Below are 8,244 nucleotides of genomic sequence, written 5' to 3' on the forward strand. Positions count from 1 at the left end.
GTAATGTACTAAAAATGTTATTTGAATTTTGTGATTTAAAGATTACTAAAAAAAGAAAAAGAGACTCTTTTTGGCACAGATCTAAGACACTTAAATTGGGACAGATGAAGTTCATATTTTCATTATATTAAATTATTTAATTAATATATTGAGTTAATTTAGTGCAAATATCTGATGATGCAGATAAATATTCACCTGAAATTGACCCCTCAGAGAAGGACGTACATTTCTATAGTTTCTAGAAAATACGAGCGTCCTCTTAGTTGAAATTCGCACCTGACTGTGATAGCCCTCTCGATACCTTATTGGAGCTTTGTAACTAGTAGCCGATTTCCCGTCGCGTCAGCCTTTTCCCAGTGTGCGGAGCCCACTAAGGAGGAGTTACAGTTTGAAAATAGGGAACAGATTTTGAGAACACAAAAACGATACATACGTGTTACGATCATGAATGGACCGATCATGACATGTGACGGTCATCCCACCTTTCCCTTTACCTGGACCTTCGTTGAGGCTATAAATAGACACTCATGGTTCCTCCATAATACTCGTACAACATCGTCAAAGTTCCTTGAATTTTAATACTTTTCTTTCATCAATCTTATCAGAAAAAAAACATGTCTTGCTGTGGTGGATCTTGTGGGGGACCGTAAGTTTCTTTTTTTGTGGTTATTTTATGTATTTTCTTTTACGAATTTTTCTGTCATGCATTTGCATTTTTTTTGAATGATGCATGCATGGATGTCTTTTTTGTGAACGATTTGATTTTTGGGGTTACTAAGAAGTTTGTTCTCTGTTCTAGGGGATTTTCTTACAAGATTATATTTTGATTAGACTTTGGGGTTGATTTTGTTTTTGCCTTGTTCTTTTTGTGTGTGGTTGTAACGGTTCTTTTAGATATTTTTGGCTCGAATTGGGCTTAGAATGATTTATATAGATGACCCCAAATTATTAGCTAGTTTGTATTTTGGATTTCTTGCAAAATTTTGAATTGAGTGTCTTGTTGGAATGAATTTAGAATTTAGATTTTATTTTTGTTCTGCGTTTTTCCTCTCATCTATTGATAGTGACTTGTGGTTATCTTATCTTTTTTTACATTTTGTTGTATGGAACAAATTTTTGTTCTCGTTTTTTCCTTCCTGTTCTGGATGATCCATGCATGTAAGTCCTTGAAAGGTTGATAAATTTTTCTGGGGAATTTTCTTGCAAAGATTGAATTTTGATGAGAGATTATGTGTTTATGAACAAGTTTTTGGGTAATTTTCTAGAAAAAAAATTTATGCAGACTTTTGAGGGGTAAAAAAGCTTGTTTTGTTTTTTGTATGGTGTTTTTTAGAGAATATTTTTTGACTGTTGGAGCTTAAATGGAGAAATATTTTTTCAAAAAAAAGAGTATTCTGCAAATCCGGATTATGAGTTTATGGAAATTCTATGTTTTTTCTTGAGTTTTGTGCTCACCCGATAGATAGAGGGATTTGTAAGAGGTTGATAATTAATAAGAGGTTGGAACTTTGTGTAAAATAAAAACTTGATTAATGATATGAAGACAGCTGTAGATGAACTCACAAATAGATTTGTAAGGATGTCGTCTTAGTTTAATCATTGTGTGATTATCTTTGTATCTCGGTTCCCTTTTCCTTTTTACGGTTTAAATGGGGATTAACATGAAAATTTTAGTTTTTTTATTAAATAAGATCACAGTTATGAAAAATTTAGTATTTTATTAAATAAGATCACTGTTTTTGAGTGTAGAAGAAAATGGAGATCCTGTAATTTTATATATGTATTATTCACTTGGGAGTAGTGGCCCATGTTTAGCTTTGATGTATTTCTTATCATAAAGCCTTTTCTATGTTGAACATGGGAACTTCTCTAAGTAGATAATGTGATTGTAAGACTGTTGTGTCTTCATTTATTTATTTGCACTTAGAACGTGTAATTCTATTTTAATAAAATATTAACTCAGCCATGTTAATTTTAATTTGTTTCCATAAATGAACCGAAATACGAGAAAAATGACTCAATGATTAGAATCAGGCAGTATTTTTGCAAATCTATTTATTTGTTCATGCTGATTTTACTTTTTCAAATGTAACATATACTAATAAATAACTCAGACTCATGTCTATTTCTTGTTAATCAAGTTTCATTTTCTCTCTGGTTATTGACTTAGATGAGTTTAAATGGAGCAATATGGACAGTAACAGTTTTTATAATGGCTGATAATTTTCTTTGAAAGATTGTGTTCTGATGGAAAATCATGCGGTTATTAGCAATTTTTTGCTTTTGTTTTTTTTTTTTTTTTTTTTTTTTGTGTGTGTGTGTGTGGGTGTTGACAAATTTCTATTTTTTATTGTATTTGTGTTGTTAAGGGTGGTACCTACGACTCCGAAGCTGAGGGAAATGGGAGAATTCTGTGCTGAGAATGGCTGCAAATGTGGATCTGACTGCAAGTGTGACCCTTGCACTTGTTCTAAATGAACAAACTAAAGTTTAACAGAGCAGAGATCATGGTTAAATAACTAGTCTTAAATTGTCGAGTTTATAGTTTTGTGTCTTTTGAAACAGGGAAAGGCTATGTGTTTTTTCCCTGTAATAAGAAATAGTAATGTTTATAAGTAGTAGTAATGTGGTTTGTGTAAGCGAGCATCTCTGCATCTGGTAATGTTAACATATTAGTGTTTGGAAGTTTGTTGTTATTATTATTAGTATATGTTAACATATTAGTGTTTGGAAGTTTGAAAAGTAAGAAACTCAAAGAGCAGCTAATATCCTAAAAACTAAACCATGTTCGAAGAGGTCAAACGGTTTAGGCATTAACTGGTAAAAGTTTGCTACTAAAGCTATGCAAAGTAGCTATTCAACCACTTTATATGAGAACATTGATAACAAATATGGGACAAGCTTTGGCACTACATCATTGAAAAATTGTCTCCTGGTTGCAGCTTAATATGAATTGCTGCAGGACAACTATACTACTACCTTTCGGAGGGAAGAATATATGGAGGAGAACACTAGAACTAGCTTTGGCACATATATAATTTGAAAAACTGTCACACGCTTGTACCTTAATATGAGTCAGCTATATAGAATTGGATGAAGAATACACGAAGCAGACTGTAAAAACTGAGATATGGTTATTATAATGGTCAAGTACCATGCACTGCTGTATTAGAATCTGGGACAACCCTTTCAGAGAAAAGCTCAAACTTCTTTTCTTCTCTGTCCACCAGTATCAGCAAGGCCCCGAGCCTGCATTTGCAAATGAATGCAGAAACACAACTTAAAAAGATTTATCAATTAACTCCAATTCAGACATAATGAAAAACGTGATCAATTGTTCTGTTGTTCTTTCAAAAACAACAACAACAACATACCCAGTATATTCCCACAAGGTGGGGTCTGCGGAGGGTAGAGTGTACGCAGACCGTACACCTACCTTGGGAGGTAGGAAGACTGTTTCCAATAGACCCTCGGCTCAAGATAAGGTGCCAAGACAACAATAATAATAGGTAGTAATAGCAACATATAATAGGATAAATGACGTTAAAGAAAGAAAGCAACAAACAAGTTATATGAGAGATCTAGAAAAAAATAAGTGAGTGAACAAAGATAATAACACTCCTAATACAGGAAAGAAATCCTCGCGGCCCCCTACTAGCCCTCTACCCTGATACTTGACCTCCACCCCCTCCTATCACCGGCCAAGTCCTCGGTAAGCTGAAGTAGCGCCATATCCTGCCGAATCACCTCTCCCTAGGTCTTCTTTGACCTACCCCTCCCTCTTTTCAGGCCCACCACTACCAGTCTCTCACACCTACTCACTACCACATCAACGCATCTCCGCTGCACATGGTCAAACCATCTCAACCTCCCTTCCCGCATCTTATCCACCACTGGGGCCACACCCATCTTATCCCGACTCACTTCATTCCGAATCCTATCTCTCCTGGTATGCCCGCACATCCATCTCAGCATCCACATCTTTGCTACCTTCATCTTCTGGACTGGGGCTTTCTTAACTGGCTAGCATTCCGTCCCATACAACATAGTCGGTCTAACCACCACTTTGTAGAACTTTCCCTTTAGTATAGGCGGCACATCTTTATCACACAACAACCCCGATGCGAGCTTGTATTTCATCCATCCTGCTCCAATACGATGTGTGACATCGCTATCAATCTCGCCATTCCCTTGGATGATCGACCCCAAGTACTTGAAACTTTCTTTCTTCGGGATGACCTAAGTATCTAGCTATATTGTTGTCGTCTTGAGCAAAAAAAGTATCCAACTTGTAGCATTCATTACGACATATTTGATCCCCGGGATAAGGTCGTGCTACTATACTAGTCCAAGTAATAAACATATTTGATCTTAGAGCATGTAAAACAATCGAGAAAATGCTTACCTAGTTTCATAATCTTTGAGATGAACTGTGACATCCTCAGGAGGCTCACATTCTGAGTTGACAACAGAGACACAAGAGATTGCTTTTCCATCTATCGAGTTAATTTCTCGAGGAAGAAAGGGGCGAACTCTAATAATAACTCCAACTTTTGTGACCAAAGCGGAATCTAACTGTTGTACTCTTCGAGGAGTTGAAAAGTTTTCTGTTTGACATGTTTTAAGACCATTCATTTGCATATTAATCCCAGGTACAACAGAACCTGTTTATTTAACAACAATAGTATAGTATATAACATTAGCATTTAAAACTATAGTCTTGTTCAACAAAGTACTTAATTTTTCAATAGACAACAGCCCAGATTAAAACTATCAGTTTAATGACATCAGAAATTGAGGATTTTTAACTATTTAATACCAAAAACTCCCTAATACTACAAAGAATTGAGCTCCATTAATATCAAAATTTTCCCTTCAATCAATATTGTACCAAATACCTAGCTTAGCATTCCATTTACATTAGGGTTTAAGTTCTATTCACTAACATTGTAATTCGAAACTAATTAGAGCCAAATGTTTGTACTAAGTGTGGATCAGTGACCCGAATTTTGTGACACTCTGTGTGTGATTTTTGATTGATAGATGAAAGGGACCGTTGAGATTAGTAAGTAGTTCAAATTGTGAAATGGGTGGTCTTGGGTTTCAAAGTTCTTTTGAATTAAAGTCTGTCTTGGGCCTCTGCCCTTGGAACTTGGTTTTGCGTGGCCCACCTCCTTGTAGGAATTGTATTTAATTTTTTTCCCTCGAATTGTTGGTCTTTAATTTTTGTCATTCGCTTAAAAACTCATGAATTCCGGGTTCAAATTCTGTTCAGTCAAAGATAAAAAAATTGTTCACAAGACAGAATTTTGGATTCAACCTCTACCTTAAGTTTGCCTTATGCAAACTCTACCTTAAGGGAGAGTTTTGCCTGCTTTAAGGTAGTGTTTTGCAGGCTAATTCTGTCTTGCGAATCCAAATTCTGCCTTGCGATTTTATTTAAATTTTTAACTGAGCAGAAGTTCGAATCCGGAACCCATGAGTTTTTAGGCGAAGGACAAAAATTAAAGATCAGTAATTTGAGGGGCAAAAATTAAAGACCACCCTCGAATAAGGGCAATCGTGCAAATTGCCCGTTGTATCCGTAGCCGATTTTACTACTTCCTCCGTCCATTTTTACTTGCCATGTATACTAAAAATAAATGTCTATTTTTACTTGTACAGGAAAACCAAGAGATAATTTATCATTTCATACCTATTTACCCTTATTATTAATTATTGAGTTGGAAACTCAAAGGAATTGTTAGTGACTGCACAACTTTTAAAGCATGTTTAATTGATTTCAACCAATAGATAACTTAATTATAAGCAGAGGTGATATAGTAAAATTATCATTATATTTATGGCTCCTTAAGGGGTTTGCCAAGTCAATACTCTCTCCGTCCCAAAATAAGTGTCACCTTAGTAAAAATCACGTCCATTAAGAAATCAATAAATATAATGTGAAGTTTAAATCAATAAATATAATGTGAAGTTTAAATCAATAAATATAATGTGAAGTTTACTAAACTATCCCTATTTATTACTAGATATTTTTTAGAATTGAGCAATATTAAAGAGGACTACTTCTTTAATGCTAAGGGCATGGTTGGAAATATCTGTCAAATTTTGTCTTGAATTTCTAAGGTGACACTTATTTTGGTCTTTTTTTTTTACTCATGTGATACTTATTTTGGGACGGACGGAGCGATTATTTAAGTTACATTCAATTTTTTAAGTGCATATATCATAGTATCCATTACTATTAGTATTTCAAAAAGTCCAGGGAAATAATTTGGAGAATGAATAGTTAATGTTAAGAATATGTTAAAGTAAATAAGTAAAGTGAAATTTATATTTAATAATAGTGAACAAATAAAAATGAACAGAGGTAGTATTAAACTTGCAGTTAGAGTTGATAAATTTTATACAAAAGCTTTGTATACTCCTCTAAATAGCAAAATCAGATACTAAACCGTACTCGCATAATAGTTTTACTATGGGTGAAGTACGACCAACAAAATGTGTGTGAGGCTCCATTAATATTTTGGCACTTGGACTGCGGGCCCCTTCTCTACTTTTGCAAATGAAACCAATTGAAAAAAAGTAAAAACAAAAAGAAAACACAGATCACATCTAAATCAAGTAAAGTAAATTTCACCCAAAGAAAAAATACACCATTGCTAGTGCACTCTCAAGAGATATCCAAAAGTCATGTAATTGCTAGTGCACTCTCAAGAGATATCCAAAAGTCAAGTAAAGTTACAGGAAACACTCTTTCAAATGTATAAATCTATGAACTTATTTCTTCTCTTTTTTTCTCTTCAAATAAATTGTATTTGTGCAATCACATTCTCTTGCCAAAGTTTCAAATAAGAAAATGAAGAGCTGAACCTTATTTTGGTGCATATATACCATCAGGATAAAATATTTTATACACAACTTGGAAGCAAAATGTTGCTTATTTTTGTACAAAATCATCTAATGCTCCCTGATATGGAGCACCTTTGTACATTCTTTTTCATATTTTTTTTTGGTCCACACCTTTGTATGTCATTTATTATTGTCACGCAGGACCTTCATAGTTTGTTGGGAAGATCCTGCAATGTAAAAACATTACTTATTATAAAATAGAAATAAGACCAACTCCAAATAATGATCCAAAAAAATGACATTCAAAACTACTGGAGAATCACATATTCAAATATATTTTAAGTAGAGTCTTTATAACATCACAAAAAGTATATATTGATTTTTTTATATACTAGTAACTTTTGGCAATAGGTAGTCTTTAATGTACAATTTTTTTCTTGTGCAGATTGTGGTTCAAATAAAAAAAAATGGAGGATGCACATGTTGATAAAGGGCCTTCTGATCAAGAAGGTAATATATTTCACTTATATGAGATTCTCTTAATTCAAGTATGGAGGTCCTATATTAACTAGATTTTATTAATATGTTAGCTGTTCCTTGAGTTTCGATACTTATAATCAAAATATTATTGTTGTAGATTCCAATGTTAACGATCAAGAGATATTCCACAAGAGCGCATAGTATTTATAACATTAACAAGAACTTTGTCTTTGAGATTGGCATGAAATTTCCTTCTGAAGAGGAAGCATACAATGCCTATAATTCATATGTCGTGGCAAAATGTTTTGGTATCTGAAAAGGAGCAAAGACTTATAATAGAAATAAGGAGATGACAAGGTGTTTGTTTCTTTGGCAGGAGAAGATCCAAGTAATTGAGCTGGATTTAGACAAAAAAAATCAAGATCTGAAACTAATTTTTTATTTCTTTTTTGCAACAGATAACTTTTTATTTTAGTATCAGCAAGGATGACAACCAAAATTGAACACCAATCTTCAAAAAAATTGCATGTATAATTTACCATGGCTGGACATGTAGTTTTAATTTTTGAAAAAATTGGTTGGAACAGTATTTGCCATTGTTTAGTTGAGAAGGAAGAAGATGGAACATTGAGCTGAAAAAGAAGAGTCACTTATTTTTCTCTTTGGAATGAACGAGCATTAAAGAGTATGTGAACCCCTCAATTTAATATATTTTTATTTCACACAATTCTGTTGGGACCATGTCACTATTACACGGATAAATATATTTCTCTCTCTTCTTGATTCTATTCTTAGCCTTAAAGTAGAGAAGAGGCCCACAGTCCACTTGCCACTTAACGAGGCCCTCACACAAGTATACATGGCATATCTCACAAATAATAAAACTTTTCCGTACTCGCATACTCAATTGAA

At 33.8% G+C, this 8,244-nt stretch overlaps 1 long non-coding RNA gene across 1 annotated transcript; it reads left to right on the top strand.

Moving 5' to 3' along the window:
• Positions 1-385: 385 nt before the first annotated feature.
• On the top strand, positions 386-2,685 carry LOC132625649 (uncharacterized). The gene is made up of 2 exons (XR_009576944.1): positions 386-646; positions 2,370-2,685. It is a non-coding gene; the product is annotated as an uncharacterized LOC132625649 (long non-coding RNA).
• Positions 2,686-8,244: the final 5,559 nt, after the last annotated feature.

Source organism: Lycium barbarum, unplaced genomic scaffold (assembly GCF_019175385.1).
Source record: "Lycium barbarum isolate Lr01 unplaced genomic scaffold, ASM1917538v2 unchr_scaffold_15, whole genome shotgun sequence".
Classification (NCBI taxonomy): domain Eukaryota; kingdom Viridiplantae; phylum Streptophyta; class Magnoliopsida; order Solanales; family Solanaceae; genus Lycium; species Lycium barbarum.